Source organism: Vulpes vulpes, unplaced genomic scaffold (genome assembly GCF_048418805.1).
Source record: "Vulpes vulpes isolate BD-2025 unplaced genomic scaffold, VulVul3 u000000652, whole genome shotgun sequence".
Lineage (NCBI taxonomy): Eukaryota > Metazoa > Chordata > Mammalia > Carnivora > Canidae > Vulpes > Vulpes vulpes.
This window is the reverse complement of record NW_027325771.1, coordinates 2,124,986-2,144,018: the sequence shown is the minus strand read 5'-3', so window position 1 is coordinate 2,144,018 and position 19,033 is coordinate 2,124,986.

Sequence of the window (19,033 nt, the reverse complement as noted above, 5' to 3'; positions counted from 1 at the left end):
TCTGGTTGGGGGTACCATGTATCTAGCTAAGGAGGATAGGAAAAATATGAAAGCTTTGGGAAAAATTTACGTGCCTGAGAGTGAATGGCTGGCCTCATTTGGGGTTGTATGTGAGAGAAAGAAAGTATCATGAGCAAAAAGGGAGATTTCTGAGTCCTAGGAGCCTATGTTTATCACTCCCCCCACCCCAAATCCTTAGCTGGCCAGAAGGGGAAGCAACGCAATCCCCTTTAAAGACTTTTTTTAGTGAGAGACGAGGCCAGTCATCATCAGCTGCTGCGTGCCATCTACTGAGGGAAATGGGACACGTTTACCAGTCTCCGACAGATGTGTTTATGAGTGATAATCTAAATGCGACCCCTCATGTCCAGCTTGCATGGCACTCACAAGGGAAAATCCAGGTCATGTGATGGGCTAGAAAGCACAGAAGCATGAAATGGTGGAACTGGAGGCAGTAGAGAGCATCCAATCCAGTTTCCTATTTTACAAGTGAGTGATAAGGGCCCCGGAGTGATTAAGGGACTTGCTCAGCGTCACATAGATAGTGCAGAGCTGCACGAACCCAGATCTTCGAATCCCCGGGCCCCTGCTGTTTCTTGACACCATTTCCCATAACATGCCGCGGGTCTTACGTAGTTGGCTCGAAGACCCATCTGTGCAAGATCACGAAAACCGCGGCTCTATCTGCTGTGGGCTGAGTTAGTGTAAAGAGGATAGTGACACCATTTACTTGACGGGAAGCAGAGCTGATCAGGACCCGAATCTTAAATCATCCATGTAAAGAATCGTTAAAAAGCTTTAAAACTCTTTCCATGTTTTCCCCGTCACGCACCACACGTTTCTGTGAGAGGTCACACCATTTCTCCTCAGCTTCAGGTTCACGGGGGGAGGACTGGCACCCCAGACCCGGACGACTGACCCCCGAAGCTTGGCCGCCTCCTCCCCACCAGCCCCGAGATCGGGGTCACTCCTCTCGAATTCTTCTGACGGCTCTTTTACCTTCCTGTGTTCTCAAGCTCCCATTCTGCTTGGTCCTCTTGGTCCAGAGAGTGCTCTTGCCCCAATTTTACTGAAAAACAAAGTCATTCAACGCGACATAACAGAACTTACCTTTTCTTGACTCAAAAGTGTCTCTTGATCTTCTGACCTTTTTCAAAAGAAGAAAGATTCCTTTTCTCTTCAAAGTCTAATCCTCTGTCTGTGCTTGGGAATCCCTCCTAGGACATTGCTCCATCAATGACCAACATTTTTTTCTTCAATTCTATTTTCTCTCTTTGCTTTCTGAGTCCTTTCTTGCCTAGAAAAACACTCACATTTTAATTAAATTTGGAAAGAACCTTTTGGCCAGTTCCTCTCCAGCTAAACCTCATCTTTACCCTTCCTTTTATTGCCAAACCTGATCCACTCTCCCTACCTCCTTAACACCTTGTAGTCTCGATTTTATTCCAATTGTCTCCTGAAATCATTTTGTGGGAAATGAAAATAACTGAAATTGAATCATTAGTCTCAATGGCCTATTCCTACTTTTCAGTCTTTCTCAAGCTTGATGCAGGGTTTTGTTTGCTCAGGAGATGTTTGCTAAACACCTACATTGGCAAGGGCCTGAGCACAGACCTGTGGGGATTAAAGATGAGTGATGTCCTGCCAGGAGCTTATAAACTAGTAGAAGAAATAAATACAGAAATGCATCAAGTGAGTGCTTTTTCCTTTCCCAGCGATTTGGTTCTATAACTAATGATATTTTTCACATTATTTGTGTATGTGTCTGATCACCCAAGTTCTAGTCTAAGTTCCTTGAGGACTAGGATTCTTTTCTTCTGTCCCCACTTGTGCCCTGCACTGCACACACCCTTGCCTTGGTAAGTGTGTGGCAGTCAGTCTCTGAGATGGCCACAATGATCCTCATCCTTCGGTGTTCATGTCCTTTCTATATTGAATAGGGCTGACTTATACAGTAGGGTTTTGAAGAAATTACAGCTTGTGACCTTTGAGGCTAGTTCATTACAGCTTTGCCCTTGCTCTCTCTTGGATCACTCGCTTTAGCGAAGACTGTCATGAGTCTGTCATGAGTCTTGACTGTCATGACACTCAAGCAGTCCTATGACTGAGGACGCTGCCAATGGCCACATGAGCCATCTTGGAAGTGGATCCTCTGGCCTCAGTCAAGCCTTCCAGTGATGGAAGCCCCGGACGACATCTTGACTGCAGTATCAGGAGAGAATGAGCCAGAACCTCCCAACTAAGCCATTACCAAATTCCTAGCCCACAGAAGCTGTGTGTGATAATGAATGTTTCCACTGTTAAGATGTTGCATTTTTTGAGTAATTTGTTATATAAGAGGAGTTAATTCAGATTTGGGTGCCTGAAAACAACAGTGCTACTATAATACAAATCTAAAACATGGAAATGGCTTTTGAGCTTGGGAAGCAGGAAGAAGTTGGAAGGACATAGAAGACATTGGGAAAGAAGGCTGAGAGCCTTGAAGGACCTGATAGTAGAAGTTGGATAGCCTTTGAGGAGGCGGCAAGGGAGGCTTAAAGGAAATAAGGAAAAAGTTATTGGAAATGAGAAGAAAATGGATTCTTCTTATGAATTGGCAAAATGATTAGCAACAAAGTGGAAAGTAGAAAATAGAGCTGGTGAACTGATTGATCTGTCTAAGGAGACTTCTTTCTTTCTTTCTTTCTTTCTTTCTTTCTTTCTTTCTTTCTTTCTTCTTTCTTTCTTTTTCTTTCTTTTTGTCTGAGGATATTTCCAGTCAGAGTGTTGGTGCCACCTGGTTTCTTGCTGCTTATAATAAAATTTAAGAAGGGAAAAAAAGAGCTAAAGGAAGGACTGATAAACAAAAATGACCCCAGAAGTATTATATTTAAAGTTTCCCAGTTTTCCCTTCTAGCAAACTCTTCTGAGCACTCTCAGAAAAACATGATCTAAAGATGGAACCAAAGAATTGACTATAAAATCCTTAATGTCCCAGAAAGATCCCAGGTTGTGTTTCAAGCATGATTCGTTCAAATAGTAGGGCTTAAAAGATGTGTAAGGATGGTGTCCCTTAGAAGGACCAGAGAAGCTCAGGAAGAGGGGGGCTTACCTTGAAGCAATTTGTGGATATGAGTTTTACCTAATAGGGTGAACCCCAATAAGAGTACAGATCCTTGAAGTTTTGTGAGGCCTGTACGTTGTATTGTCCTAAATATGGCCAACCTGTGTTATAAAGGGCAGAGATAACAGAAAAGGAAAAGTCACCTCTAGATCTCCAAACTTCTGCAGAAAGAAACAAGCTGAGAAAGCCATGTGACTGCCCACACAGGTTACCTATGATGGAAAAGGAAAGATGACTCTGAGGGTGGAGCCAAGAGCCATTGTGAATCATTCTAGAAAGGGTTAGTGCTGACTAATGAGCAGAACAATCTGTGAAGAACTAAGACCTCTTAGCAATAGCTGGGTGAGTGAGCAGTACTGGAGGTGGATCCTCCAGCCTCAGTCCAGCCTTCAGATGACTGCAGCCAACCCTGCTGATAACCTTGATCCCAGCCAGAATCACCAGGCTAAATGGCTCCCAAATTCTTGGCTCTCAAACACTGTGTAAAATAATAAATTATTATTTTTGCTTTAGGCCACCACGTTTGGGAGCACTGTGTTACGTAGAAATAGATAACTAGTATTGTGTCTAATAAATATTTGTTAGCAAAATAAAATAAATCCTATTTCAAGAAGGAATACAATTGGGCAGCCCTGGTGGCGCAGCGGTTTAGCGCTGCTTGCAGCCCAGGATGTGATCCTGGAGACCCAGGATCGAGTCCCGCATCGGGCTCCCTGCATGGAGCCTGCTTCTCCCTCTGCCTGTGACTCTGCCTCTCTCTCTCTCTCTCTCTCTCTCTGAATAAATAAATAAAATCTTTAAAAAAAGAAGGAATACAACTAAATCCCCATAATTAAGTACATATGCCCCATAATTAAGTACAAGAAATCTTGAAATGTATACAACTAGGCCATTGGCAGGGAGAAAAGTTGACTCTTCATCATGGCTCTTCTCTGTAGAAACATAATACAAAGAGGAAGCATGTGGAGGTATTACAATCCACTTCGCGACCTGACCACTGTTGGACTCTTACTTGAGTGCTTGCGGAGCATCCTGAGTAGATGTGGAATGGCATGGCAAACCAACTGTGACCTAGAAGATCGTATTCCACAGGAGTTACGGTTCATCATTCTCCCATTTGCCCTTTGCTCCTCTTGTTTAGGTCTGAATTTATCTTTGTTGTCATTGCTTCATTTGCCAGGAATATATGAGAGAACCAAAATATGGAAGGTAAAAGCAATATAACCAGGGACCTCCATCTTATTTTTATACTCGTCCAAGGATTCCTCAGAACAGGAAGGGTTTAAATACTCAATCCCCAAAGAGCAAACACAGATGAACCATTTCAAGAAGCCAATTAGGAAGGTATGATCCTGCTCTTTAAATAGGTCCTTGGGAAGAGAATTGCCGGTCCTCGGTCTCAAGAAGAGAATTGTCACAGATTGGGAGGTTGGAGGGCCCGACGGGCACAGCTTTTATACTGGGTCTGTATGCATGGGTCTTGTGCTGAGTTCTTCAAAGATGTCTATGTCACTGTCTGAAAATTCCTGACGTAAATGGTTACCACGAAGGATACAAGACTGTTGTTGTTTTACGTCTCCTAAACCCAACAGCACTGCTGAGGAATTATCTGAGCTGAAAAATCCTAGAATTAGCCTTATATTTTATTGCAAACAACAGAAACCCTGCTGAAAATAGCTTAAACAGATGGGGGTTCTTCTCTCAAGAGAGAAGGCCCCCGAGGAGTAGACACCCAAGCCCCCTTCGGCTCCCTGTCCCACTGTCCTTCAAACGTAGCTGCTGCACCTCCAGGGGGGCATCTTGGTCTCATTCCATGCAGGAAGAAGGGAGGAGGATGAGGGGGCAAAAGGCAGATGGTCATACCGGTCACAACGACCCCTTTGGGAAAGCTTCCCCAGCACCTGTATCCGGTGAGTCCCATTCACATCCCGGTGGCCAGGATGGTCACTTGACCTGGGAGGGAGTCTAAAATGGTGAGGTTCTTAGTTCTCTTGCCTCTTCCACAGAGGAGAGCAGGGCGAGAGGAACTGTGAGGGCCATGCTGGGGGATGTAAGGGAGCTTGGGTGATTCTGCTAATCCGCCCTCTGCCTCAAATTCTAATTCTCTGTGTAAGACTACGTAGTGAATATTGGAATAAAGAAAGAGATCTCTGCCCCACTCTGCCATTTGCAGCAGAACAAAACAACAAGATTTATCTTTTAGAAAACAGATGCCTTGGGAGTCACATCACTGGGGGTCAGACCTGTCCTCTCAGCAGCACAGGTGATTATTTTTCTTAATTACCATTGCCTCACATCTTGTTATGTGAGCTGTCAGTGCCTTAATTTAGCTAAAGACTTTCCACAATCATATTAGATTTATTTGGTACCTAATTTACTTAACATAGCTTTTGCTGTGAAAGTTAATCAGAGGCCCCAAAACTCTTAATAAGCTCAATATTTTACGGTGAGCACTACCCTAAGGAATGCTTTATGAAAACGATGACAAGGCACAGGGTCTGTAGCTTTCAGAATCAATAAGTGACCAACTAATGAATTAAGAAGGTCTTGAACTTAGACTTCGCTCCCGCCTTCATGTAGCAGATGCACAAATGAGCTTTTGTAAACACAGCTGGTTCTTAGCAGAAAATTTCTCTTAACCCTGGAGCTGGGTGTAGGAGAATCCCTGTAGTCTTATAAACGATGACCAACGAACATTTACCATTCGATGATTTAAATGGTCTTGTTTTTGTCACTATTTAACTGTTTATTGTATGATAAACCTTTGTGTTTTTTTTCTATGTTCTGACAAGTGCAGACTTTTTTTTTAAAGATCTATTTATTTATTCTAGAGAGAGAAAGAGGCAGTGGGGGAGGGGTAGAAGGAGAGGGAGAGAGAATCCCCAAGCAGACTCAGCACTGAGCGCAAAGCCCTACGTGGAGCTCAGTCCCAGGACCCTGAGACAAGGACCCCAGCAGCCAGGAGGAGTCAGCCATCCAACCACCTGCACCACCTAGGCACCCCTGACTTTTGGTATCAGAGGAGATCTCTGAGACAGTAAAAACGCCCCGTTGAGCTATCTCTCTCCATATATCAACAAGGGATGTGTTCCAAATATAGGGACCCGACCTTGTCTAATTTATAACCTAAGACCGAAGATACGAATGTAGAAGAATGCAGGACTTTTAGGCAGATGTACTGCCTAAAAATACAAATAGCTGTCTCCAACCGTAAGTACCTCGTGTGTACCTGCCACCCTCCCCACTAAAGATCTGAATGGTGCCCTGCAAAATGTAGCGGCTCAAGGAATATTTGCTGAGTAAATTATTTTTATAGTGATGGAGAGTGGAAGGAAGGGAAGAAGGACGAAAATAGAACATCTGGCCTGGAGTAGATGGCAATTGATGCTTGGGGAAAGGCTGGGATTTTTCTTTTTCTCCCAGATAAAGAATCACCTAGAAAACCTCAGATTAAAAGGAAGAACAAGGGATGCCTGGGTGGCCCAGCGGTTTAGGGCCTGCCTTTAGCCCAGGGCGTGATCCTGGAGTCTGGGCATTGAGTCCCATGTTGGGCAACCTGCATAGAGCCTGCTTCTCCCTCTGCCTGTGTCTCTGCCTGTCTCTCCCTCTCTCTCTCTCTCTCTCTCTCTCTGTCTCGAATGAATAAATAAATAAAATCTTTTAAATAAATAAATAAATAAATAAATAAATAAATAAATAATAAAAGGAAGAACAAGAGAGGACACTCGTGTTTATGGCCAGGTGGGAAGACCAACCCAAGTATCTAGACTCTGACCTGGAAAGCACGGAAAAACAGACACGTGACCTTTGGGGAAACAAAGAAGCTGGGGAGTTGGGAGGGGACAAAAGAAGTGAAGTGCTCCTGGATGCTGAACCAGGGATTCAGTTCCCTCACCCCTTAAGTAAAAATAACCCTCGCTCTGCCTATGTCAGAGGTATTGTGAGGATTGAATGAAATGGTGTCGTGAAAGTACTTCCAAAACTTGAAGATACTGTGTTGATACAATTGGTCCTTTTACAACCTAATTTTGGCAATGGAACAAGTGAGCAGGTGCTCACATTTTGGTAAACTCTGCACCGAGGCGAGTCACGAAGGGATTACTGGCCCTGGGTATAAATAGCCCAGGGGAGCTTTAAAAGGTTGCAGTAGGAATCTCAGATACCCTCCGTTTTTTAGGGCCCCAAACTTCCTGATGTATTTTCATTTTAAAAATGTGTTTATTGCCGGCAGGGCTTTATAAGGAGCCTGAGACTCCAGAAGCTAAGAGCTTTAGCAGGCACAGGCCGGCGGCTAGCAGCGGGGCCGGGCCTAGGGCTCAAGCTTCCTGGCTCCTGGTCTAAAGCTCGGGCAGCTCCAGAGAAACCCTCCAGCAGGATATAAATCCTTTAGCGCCGGTTTCCTTTGTCTCAAGCCCATACAAGTTAATGAGCAAGAACAAGAAGAGACACATTGAGTCCCATGGCAGTATCCTTTCCAGGGCCTTCCGATACCTCACCTATGAACAGTTTTCACAGGGAAAGTAATGGGCGCCATGTTTCATCTAAATTGGTTTCCTTTCTGCAGAGCCAAATCCATCTATTTTCAGGAGAGAAGAGCTGGGTGCTTACGGCCTCCCTGTGGAGTTCTGCGTGGGGGTTGGACAAGATGGGAGCTTCAGAGTGGGCCAGCCTGCCCGGGCTTCGTGATGAGACGGCCAGACCACTATTAGCCTGCGGAGGGGACCCCTCTGTTTTTGAGGTTCTCTGTTTTGAGCTCGATTTCTTTATTTCGAAGCGGGCCAGCAGGTGAATTTAGGTTGCTATGTGAAAGAGTTTGTTTTAATCACTTCAGGGTGCTACAACAAAAATACCATATACTGGGGAAGGGGGGGGGGCTTAACCGACAACCACCTATTCCCCACAGTCCTGGAGACCGAGAAGTCCAGGGTCAAGGCGCCAGTAGATCTCTTCTCTCCTGAGGACCTGGCTCTTGGCTTGTAGATGTGTTACCTTCTCCTTTATACCCATGTGGCTCAGAGAGAGATGCTCCCTTCTTACAAGGGCACTAATCCCATAAGTGTGGGCTCCACCCTCATGACCTAATCACTCCACCTCCAGATACCATCACATTGGGGCTTCAACATGTGAATTTGGGGGGGAAACAAGCATGCCGTCCAGAGCCTGGTGATGAGCAGTTTTCTTCCTCACCTTGCCTGTCGGACCTGATGTTGACTCTGTCTGATTTACATCCTTCTAAGAGGTGTAAGCAATAGCCCGTTTTTGGTTTCAATTACACAGACCATTTTCCTTCCTGCTGAAATGAGAATAGGATGAATATTGCAATAAAATAAGCAGTTTTGTGAAGTTAGCACTCAAACTAATGAAGGCTTGCTGCCTAACAGAGGTGACCTCCTTCCCCTTTCACAGTTTAAGTAACTAGTGTTACCAAGCCGAATTTGCACTATAAACTTTCAATCAGGGAAGCACGCATGCATAATTTATGTGTGTGCACACATATTGGTAGATATTTCTGAACCTTAGAAAACCTGGAAATACACTGCTTTTGGAGTCTATACCACCCAATGAAGCACTTATTTGTGCAGTAATTCTTTTCATGTGTCAGTTTTGAAAGCCCTTAGAAGTTGAAGATCGTGTGCTACTAAACTTCCTTTACATCCTCCACCAGACCTAGCACAGTCGTAAGTCCAGTGGACAAAGACCTACAAGGACCATGTCAAAGAAGATGTGATAACATTTGCAGCTTAGGAAGGTGACTCTGATGCCCCCATGGAGGATGGGAGAGAAGGGGAGAGAAGGGGAGAAAAGGTAGCAGACAATGACAGCAAGGAGGTCTTTTGGAAGTTGTTGAATGGCCCAGGTAGGAAAATGTCTAAATGATGGCAATGATGGGACATGGAAAAGATAAGACAGTTGCAAGATATAGGTAGTAAATACAATCAGTTGGATCTCACTGGAGTGGGAAAGGGCATCTCCAATGACCCCCTAAGTTTCAGGCTTGGATAGTTGTGTCAATTCCCCAAATAGGAGATGCAGCATGATGAATACATTGGGAGTGGGAAGAGATAAAGAATTTTGGACCTTTTGAGTTTGGGGACCAACCAAAAATCTAGATTAAAAATTAGCAAGTTAGGAATTGTGAATGTGTGGGCCCACTTCTTGGAGAAGAGGTAAGTAGGAAGCACAGGTTTAGATTTGGGGGTTGTCAGAGCATGGATGGTAGTGGAAGGCAGGGGGTCAGTGAGAGGAGAGTGGGGAGAGGAGTATGTGCAGCTTTAGGGCAGACCCAGGAAGGAACTTAAGAGGGAGCTACTGGCAGCATGGGGACGGGGTGTGCCCTGAGGCCGTGTGGGAGTGGGCACACAAGAGGTGATGGCAGTCAGGAAAAACAAAGGCCCAAGGCCTCTGAGAGATGGAACAGCTGGAGCAAGGCGACTGGTGATTAGGACTCCGGGAAAGCAAATGTCCAATGAAGGCAGTGTGCGGGACGCAGCTGGAGGAGACGCTCGTGTGGGTGCAGTCCTGACACCTCATCCCTTCACCAGACTCTTAAACTTCCCCTTTTTCCTTGTATTCACACCTCCCTCCACTCCCCAGAGCTCACAGATCAACCGTAGTCTCACTCTCACATGCAATCTTTGTCCGTCCCTGACATAGTTCTGTTGCTTGTTTTGAAGCTATGCCAGTGGAGCTGTATTTGCTGGACCAAAAAAAAAAAAAAAAAAAAGACAAAAGTGGGTTTCTGTAGATGTAGAAGAAACCAGTGAGCAATTAGGAGGGAAATTCTGGCTAGATATAGAAAGACCTGTCTAACTGGCAAAGCTACATAACAATGAGAACGCCAGCCCAGTTAGGTGCTGAGTCACCCATGCCCAGAAACATCCAGGAATAGAGGTGGTAATAATATCTCTTATTCATACACACTTTATGATTTCCAAGGTGTGATACGGGGAGATTGCCCTTCTTGGTTTTGTATTTGATGACCTTAGTGATTCTTCTGCATCTACTCTGGTCAAGGACTTCAAACTGAAAGCAGATATCATGATCTGCCCACCGCTAACCCCTGTCAGTGACATTTGAGTCGGTTTCAGAAAGTCCCCAATGGGTTTTGACAACTGAGCAGCATTTCCTGAAATATATTTGTGCACACGTGTTACTCATTCATTCATTCACCTGTTTACCCAACTAACATTTACTGAGCGTCTGTGAAGTGCCAGGCACTGTCCAGGTGCCAGGGGTGCAGCAGGAGGAAGCCACCTGCAGCAGAGGATGTTCATGCCCCAGTTATAGTCACAACCCTCTGTAAGGCCACCTAGTATCCCCCAGTCAGGCACAGTGTGTGTCAAGAGGATCCGTGTGAGCTTTAGGGTCTGCTCCTCATTGCATTTCCGTTAACTTTAAGGATGTCTACAGACTATTGGAAAAGCTTCAAGACCAGTCATATCATAAGCTGATTTGCAGGAGGGCTTTTCTCGTTATAGGGAGGGGCCCGTGAGCTCTGCTTTCTGGGGCCAAGAAAGCAGACATGAGAGGTGTGTTCCCCACCAGGCCCCAAGAGATGGGTCCTTCAGGCCGGGTGGAGAGGACTTGAGCGAGAGGCAGAAGGAGTTCTCATCCTGAAGCACCGTGTGGCTTGTGAAGGCCCACGGAGGGCAGCTTTGGGCCCGTGTTTGCAGTGGGTCAGAGTTCAGAAAGGGGATCCTCTCCATTTCCCTCTGGACACAGCAAGGCGGTAAGGCCAGAGGAGATGCAAGACCATAAGATCACATCATGAGGGACCCCTGGGGGGGCTCAGCGGTTGAGCGTCTACCTTTGGCTCAGGGCGTGATCCCCGGGTCCTGGGATCGAGTCCCACATCGGGCTCCCTGCAGGGAGCCTGTCTTTCTCTCTGTGTCTCTCATGAACACATACATAAAATCTTAAAAAAAAAAAAAAAAAAAGATTTGTCGAAAATCTGACTTTAAAGACATCCAACGCATCTTCAGGGTTTTAAACTATTATTATAAGCTTGTTTTAATCTCACAGGTTTTTCCTTAGCTATGCTATGCATAGGTGCGAAAGCAAGTTGCATCGCTCTAGCATCTTTACCACTCTGAATCTGCCAGATGTAGCTGATGAAATACCAGACATCAAGTTAAATTTGAATTTCAGATAAATGACAAATAATTTTTATTATAAAAAATCAGCATGCAATAGTTGGGACATATTCATCCTAAAAATTATTCGTTATTTATATAAAATTCAAATTTAGCCATGCCTCCTGTGTTATATCCGACAACCCTACCCTGAATGGATCTTTCCCTAGGGAGCAAAGCAGCAAGACATTTGGAATAAAAGCAAGAGTCCAGTGACCCTTCTTCTTATTAGGGAAGAGCGCAACTGCTGATTGATCCTCTTTACCCAAGTGCGTTCCCCATTGACGGCCCGCAGGTATCGCAGCGGCGTAAACGGAAGGCCCAACGGGGAGGCCGCGAACGTAGAGATGGAAAACCAGGAGAAAGGGAAAGAGATGGAGAAGGCAGGTTCCAGAAGCCCGCACCCATGCACTGTGACGGGGCTTTGCCTTCGCTTGGGAGCTGCTCGAGGCCGGGTGCTCAGCGTCACCCCAGCCCTGGGCCCCTCGCTGCCCGGGGGAGGCCTGGAAGGGGGACAGTGGCGGCCACCGGCTGTGTCCTGGGCGCCCCGCGGCCCAGCTGCCTGCGCCGCCGCCTCTTGGTCCATGGTCTCTGGGCCTCGGAACCAGCCCCAACCGGATGGCCCCGCGGGGCCTGTGCCTCCCTCCCCTCCTCAGCTTCTGTCTCCCTCTGCTCCTCCTCGTGCGCTCTCCTCGCACTCCCAAAAATAACCAAATAAACAAAATCTTTAAATAATAATCATAATAATAACGTGTGCTGCGAGGGTTTCATGGAAGGCACGTGAGCACTCCTCGGGCAGCTGTCAGCGCCGAGCCCTCATCTCAGCGGCCCGGGCCGCGGCCTTCAGATGCCATTCGTCAGATGCTGGTCTCGCAGGGCAGGTCACACAGCCCTGTCCCTCCGGGCCCACCGGGCCCACCGAGTCCTGTCCCTCCAGGCCCACCAGGCCCACCGAGTCCTGTCCCTCCGGGCCTACCCGGGCTCACCAGGCCCTGTCCCTCCAGGCCCACCAGGCCCTATCCCTCCAGGCATACCCGGGCCCACTGAGCCCTGTGGACACGTCGGGGCTGCACAAGCAGCAGGGCACATCTGGGCCCAAGGCGGGGCTGCGGGTGGACTTCTCTCAAGGAGCTGGCGATGCTGGGCCACGGTGCCGAGAGCAGCAAGCACAGGTGTGTCCGGGGAGCTCTGGGGGTGAGGATGGGCTGTGGGATGCGAGCGCTGGTCTTTGAGGGACGGCTGCCAGCAGCCCGCGGGATGTCGGGGGGCTGCCCAGGCCCCTCTGCTGCAGCCTCCGTGGTGTGTCACCGCCCTCTTCTCTTTCCAAGGGGCGGCCCGGGGCTCGGGTGTTGCTCACCGAGCTCCTAGGGAAAGCGGGTTCACCTTGGATGGTGTGATGGTGGTGACCACGGCGGTAGACGCTGTGCTGCAGTGTCACAGGCCCTACGGCGCTAAGTCCTGTAACTGGGACCCACCATTGCTCCCTTTTCACTATGAGAAGATAGATTTGGAAATGAGCCTTTCCACCCAGTGAAGAGGGGGAAGAAAGACCCCTGAGACTCGGGCAAGGGGACTGAGGTCTGGTCCGCATTTGCGAGCCCCGCCTGCTTCGATGGGGACGCTAAGATGTGAGGGCCAATAATTCACCAACGTCCATCACGGTGAAGTCCTTACTACGAGGGTGGCATCCACGTCATCTCCGAGGAATGCACAGGTGGCCACGGTCCCCACTCATGGTTTCGAGATTCACCAAGCTAGAATATTCCACTGGAAGGGAGCCTGTGGAACCGCCGGCACCCCCACGTCCGCTCTGCACCACAGCCTTGCAGGTGCTGGATTTGACCCTCAAAGGCAACCAGAGATGCCCGATAAGGGACCCTTGCTTTGCCCCTGCCTGCCCCCCAGCCCGGAGGGTTTCGAGGCCACGGGGAACTCAGGGCCTCGCATGAGGCCCACTGCTGGCCTCCCCCGGTGCCTCTGAACCAGGGCCCTGATTTCTCCGACATTCTGCAGGCCCTTCAGTCTTGGGGGGTTGAGAGGGCCGTCATCCTATTGGGGACACCGGCTCGCCTTATTTTTTTTTGTCAAAAACGGTGATGATCACCCCTTGGGTGGAGGCCGGAGCGCTGTGACTTGTTCTAACATGGGCAGCAGTGGCCAGCGAGGGTGACGGTGGCCGGCCAGGGGCGGGCGTGGGTGTGCCCCGCTCTGAGGGAAGGCTGGTGCCAGGCGACACAGCCAGGGGCAGCCACTGAGAGCCAGCGCCCTGAAGGAGGGACAGGCCAGCAGGCCCCGGGGTCCCGGAGCCCCCCGCCCCCCGTTTTCCAGGCCAGTAGCCTGCGCCGCGGACCGTTCCTCCTTGGCGCTGTGTACGTGCCTCTTGCATTTTTAAACAGCAGTTTCTCAGCACAGATGCTCCCTTCCCTCCTTCCTGGTGGCCTTGCTGCACAAACAGCAGATTGCCCGCCCCTGTCGTCTTAATCGAGGGAAGGAGAGAACATGTTAATCGTGTTATTTTTCTCTTCCTTGTGCCCACAATTAGTCGTGTGAGCCAGGGGCCCTTTCCTCCTTGGCCTCTCCCTGCACTGACGCCCCAAGCGGGTAAGTTGCCCGGGCCTGGCTCGCCCAACCTGCTTCCCCGTGGCTGGAGGCCTCCTTTTAAGACAGACACCTTTCTTTCTTTCTTTCTTTCTTTCTTTCTTTCTTTCTTTCTTTCTTTCTTTCTTTCTCTTTCTTTCTTTCTTTTTCTTTCTTTCTTTCTTTCTTTCTTTCTTTCTTTCTTTCTTTCTTTCTTTCTAGATACTGCTTCCTCCGACCTCCTCGGGAGTCAGGCTGCCTCGCAAGGCCTGGTTATGTCTTGGTGTCTTGGTGTCTGCGCCCCCTGCGCACTAAAGGACCAGGAGCGGGCTGCAGCCTGTGGATGGCATCCCAGAGGTGCACCCCAGGCCCGGGGCATCGTTCGCACAGGTGGGCCCGGCGGGCTGGCTCCATGATGCACAGATGTTGATGCGAAACAAACACCACACGGAGCCGTTAGACAAACGGAATGAGGTGCAGGGGTGGGGGGGTTCTCGCGCCAACTGCTCTCACATTTGTTTCGAAATATCACCGATTGCTTCCCCTCCAATGCTCTCAGCCCACCCGCGGAGTCGTCCATCCAACACCGAGCAAAACCACCTGGAGGCTCCCTGCGCCTCCCCACTTGGGCAGGTGCCCCCAGGGACCAGGGAGCTGGATGGAATTGGCACATTTCATCATGAGAAAGAAAAGTGTAAGATGAGCATTAAGACATGCCTTCCAGAGGAGTCTTGACTTCCAGCGTCTAGAAGAATCCATCCAAGCAGGCCAGGCTCGAACGCCTTCCATCAGCTTTGCGGAGGTGTTCAGCGATGTCCTGCACAGAGATGACGGGGACTGTCTGCCTCTCGTGGGCTCTCGTTCACCCACCTTACTGCAGACTTCCTTCTGGGGCCTTCCTCTGAGATGCAGTGACCTGGCGGGTCTCCTCCCCGTTCCCAGCGCCGTGGAAAGACAGCCTATGGCGGGGTACTCATCAGAGCAGGTGTGCCCGTTGGCGCCTCACCAGGAAAACAGGAACCACAAAAGGACTCAAAACAGAAGGGACCTCACGCAGGACCTGGGTGACACAGGTTCCTTGCTTGGGGGCCCTGGGAGACCCAGAGGAGGATTCAGATGCATCTAGTTTCAGTAGGAGGTGATTCCAGGACACACGAGGGGGGAAGGACAGCTGGTTGCCAAAGAGCCATTATTAAAAATCATGTCACACGAACTTATCATTGAATATATTTTAGTAAAAGCAGGTAGTTAAATATTTAGAACATATCACTAGGTAATCATTTTATGTCATCCATGTCCTCTGGGTGGTTATGTCCGTTGTGCAGCATAGTAGAAGCCCTGATAACGATGGGCCGCCGGCGTCTCTTACCAGCTCCGTGTGCACCGTCATGTTATGTTGGTAGTCTGAGATCAGTCATGATTGGGGTATTTACCCTGCAGACATCAAAAAATGCCATTACCTCAGGGTGCCATCGATTATGCTATGGTTTGTGTAGACGTAGGAGAAAGAGAAAATGTGGAGGAGGTAGATTGAGCTCAGAAGTTGTCATTCCAGGGGCACCTGGGTGCTCAGCGGTGGAGCGTCTGCCTTGGGCCCAGGGTGTGACCCCGGGGTCCTGGGATCAAGTCCCGCGTTGGGCTCCCTGCAGGGAGCCTGCTTCTCCCTCTGCCTGTGTCTCTGCCTCTCTCTCTGTGTCTCTCATAAATAAATACATAAAATCTTTTTCAAAAAAAGTTGTCATCCCCAAGACCTTGCCCTGTGCACACACAGAAACTGAGGGAATATTCAAGAGCCATTGTCCAGTTGGGTGAAGGGTGGGCGAAGCTCTGGTGTGCGTAGTGCCAAGCCTCAGGGAGGGTTTGGTGTGACGCCTACAGCCTCTGCAAAGGTGAGCACTAGTTCAATGACACATTGCATATCAGAGTAATGAGGTTAAATGTTCGGGGGGAGAAGTTACAAGGCTGGACGGCAGCTCCACGTGTCAAATCACGGCTCAGCTGCAAGATCTCTGGGCTGCAGGTGCAAGTGTTTAGCAAGGATCCATTCAATCCTTCTGTGAGAATCGACCGGCTAGATAGAATTCACAGTAAGGAGTATCGTGTATTTTATTATTATTATTTGTAAACTGTGTGCTGCACGTCCTTTCTATTAGTAGAATTCATGATAAACCTGCATACGCACAGCGTGTTGGATATTTTATTTTTCCCCCGGAAGGCTAACCAGCTGGTGAAGTGCATTCTTTGAAAGGCGGTCCTGCTGCACAAGGTCTACTACGGTAAGGCCCCAAACATCTGACCCAGCCATATGTCAACCTAGGAAAGTATTTTCTCTCGTAGAGAGATTCACACTCCACTGTTGCAATTTCACTCACTAAGTATTTATTGAACATCTATTGGACAGGAGGACAGTTTCATGGACTCTTAGGGGCTTAAGAAACCTTTGAGACGCTTGAATTTAACCTCACTTTTTTTAAAGCATCTTTTATTTGTCACCGAAGTACAGTTGACACACAACATCATATCAAGTACAACACGGTGATGTGACAGTTGTGTGCATTGCCACCGTAAGCGTCGTCACCACCTGTCACCAGACAACACTGTCACAATATCATTGACTCTGTTCCCTGTGCCGTACTTGCATCTCTTTAACTTCTTTATCTTATAACTGGACATTTGTACCCCTAAATCCCCCCCCACCTATTTCAGCCATCCTTCAGCCCCGCTCTCCTCCGGCAACTGCAAGTTTATTCTCTGAGTTTAAGAGTCTGTAGATTTGTTTGTTGGATTCTACGTGTAAGGAAAATCATACGGCCCTTGCCTTTCTCTGTCTGACATATTTCATTTAGCAGAAGACCCTCTAGGTCCAACTGCATTGTCGCAGAGGGCAAGATCTCGTTCTTGTTTGTGGCTGAGTAATATTCCCCGGTATCTCTGTATATAAAACGCCTCTTCTTTATGCATTCATCTATGGACGGACACTTGGGCTGCTTCCGTATCTTGGCTTCTGTCAATGGCGCTGCGATAAACACGGGACTGTGTAGATGTCTTCCAATTGATGTTCTCACTCTCTATGGGTAAATGACCTAATAGCAGAATTACTGGATCCTATAGTATTTCTATTTTTAATTTTTCGAGGAATTCCCATACCGGTTTCCACAGCGGTTGCCCCACTGACATCTCTACCAGCAGTGCATGAGTGTTCCCCTTGCTGCACATCCTCGTCGATCCTTGTTACCCTGGTCTTCCTTTTCAGTAGCCATCCTGACAGGTGTGAGGTGATATCTCATTGTGGTTTCGATTTACATTTATCTGACGGTGGGTGATGTCGAGCATCTTTCCAGGTGTCTGTGGGCCATCTGGATGTCATCTCTGGGAAAATGTCTATTCAGGTCCTCCGCCCATGTTTTAATTGGATTGTTTTGGGTTTGATTTTTATTGTGTTTATTTGTTTTTGTTTGTTTATCGTTCCACGAGGTTTTAAGTGTAGTTGACACACAACGTTACCTTAGTTTCAGGTGTATGACTTGGTGATCTTACGAGTTTAGACATCACGCTATGTTCACAAGTGTAGCTACCATCTGTCCCTTCCGTTGCTGTTATAATATCACCGACTGTACTCCCTGAGCTGTGCCTTTTATTCCCGTGGTCAATTCACCCCACAACTGGAAGCCTGTATCTGCCTCTCCCCTCCCCCCGTGTTGCCCAGCTCCCCATTGGTGTGTGTCCCCTGTGACACACACCAGTTTGTTCTCTATATTACTAAGTCTGAGTCTGCTTTTTTGCTTCTATATTCATTTTTTTTTTTAGATTCAACTTCCTAGTGGAATTACATGATATTTGTCTTTCTCAGTTTGATTTACTTCACTTAAGGATCCGCGAGGCCCATCTCTGTTGTCTAAATGGCATGATCTCATCCTTTTTTATGGCTGTGTGATGTTACACCATGTGTGCGTATACCACACCTTTCTTATATATTCATTGGACTATGGGGGTTTTTTGGTTTTGAGCTGCACCCGTTCTTTTCATATTTTGGACACTAACGCCTCATCAGATATGTCATTCACAAATATTTTCTTCCATTCACTGATCAAAACTCCACACTTTGCCAGCGTGATTCCACTTCTCAAAGTCCTGCTCTACTAAAGCAAGCTCTTCTGATAACACACCAGCCTTTGCATAAAAACTCAGAACAATATGGTCACTGTTAAAGCCCATTTTTATGGTACTTTTCTGAGAGATAAGCCTTGACTCTTTTTCTTTATTTCTAGTTCTTGTTCTAACTCAGTCCTTCTTTCCCCAGGCTTTTACAACAGCAGCTGCTTAAGTCTCGGTGCTTCCTGTTTTACCCCCTGCCCTGACACCTGTGTCCTACCTGGCCCTTGCCACCTATCCAAACACTGAGTTCTCCTGCTATAAAGAACATCAGGGTTTTTTCTTTTTTCAGAGTTCAAGATCTCTTAACACACCCAGCATGTTCATGCCTTCAGGAGTTTTCCAAACTACATGCTTAATCTAAAAAACAATGCAGGAGGCTTCTCCGTGCCAGTCCTGGGATCCTAATTAACACATTTCCTACCTTCAAAGAATAAACTCACAGCTACCGTTGTAGGTGAAGCTTCCATTTAGCAAATAATAACAACAGAATCTGACATATAAAAATAATAGATTTGCAAAGCACAGAAGTAGAGCAAAGAAATTATTGCCTCTCTCTAGGAGTAGTTCATAAAAGGCCTCACAGAGGATTGTAATGCCAGGGAAAGGCTTTGAAGGATGGAGAGGAGTTCACCAAATAAACATGGAGGAAAAGCAGTCTAGGCAGAAAGGGAACAGCCACTAAAAAGGTGGAGTGGCAAAATCAGAAAGGTGTGAGTAAATTCCTGGCAGTTCTGGAGGGCTGGGCAGGAGGCAGGCTGGAGAATGGCAGGAGTTGGCCCCAGAGAGGTGTGGTTGTGCACCAGACAGAAGGCTCGTATGCCAATTAGGGGGTGTGTACTTTGCTTTAAACAGAGGAGGGATAATTTGTGCTTAGCTAGATGATTCAGGGACCAGTTTAGGAAGTGGAGTGGTGGGGCCCCAAAGACTAGAGGCAAGGAGACTTTTGAGGCAGTCCAAGTAGCAGACAACGAAGGCCTAGCCTGAGGCAGTGGGGTGGCAGTGATGGAGCAAAGACCCACCACCTCCTAGAGCTTCCATCACCACTGGTGGCATTAACCACTGCCTC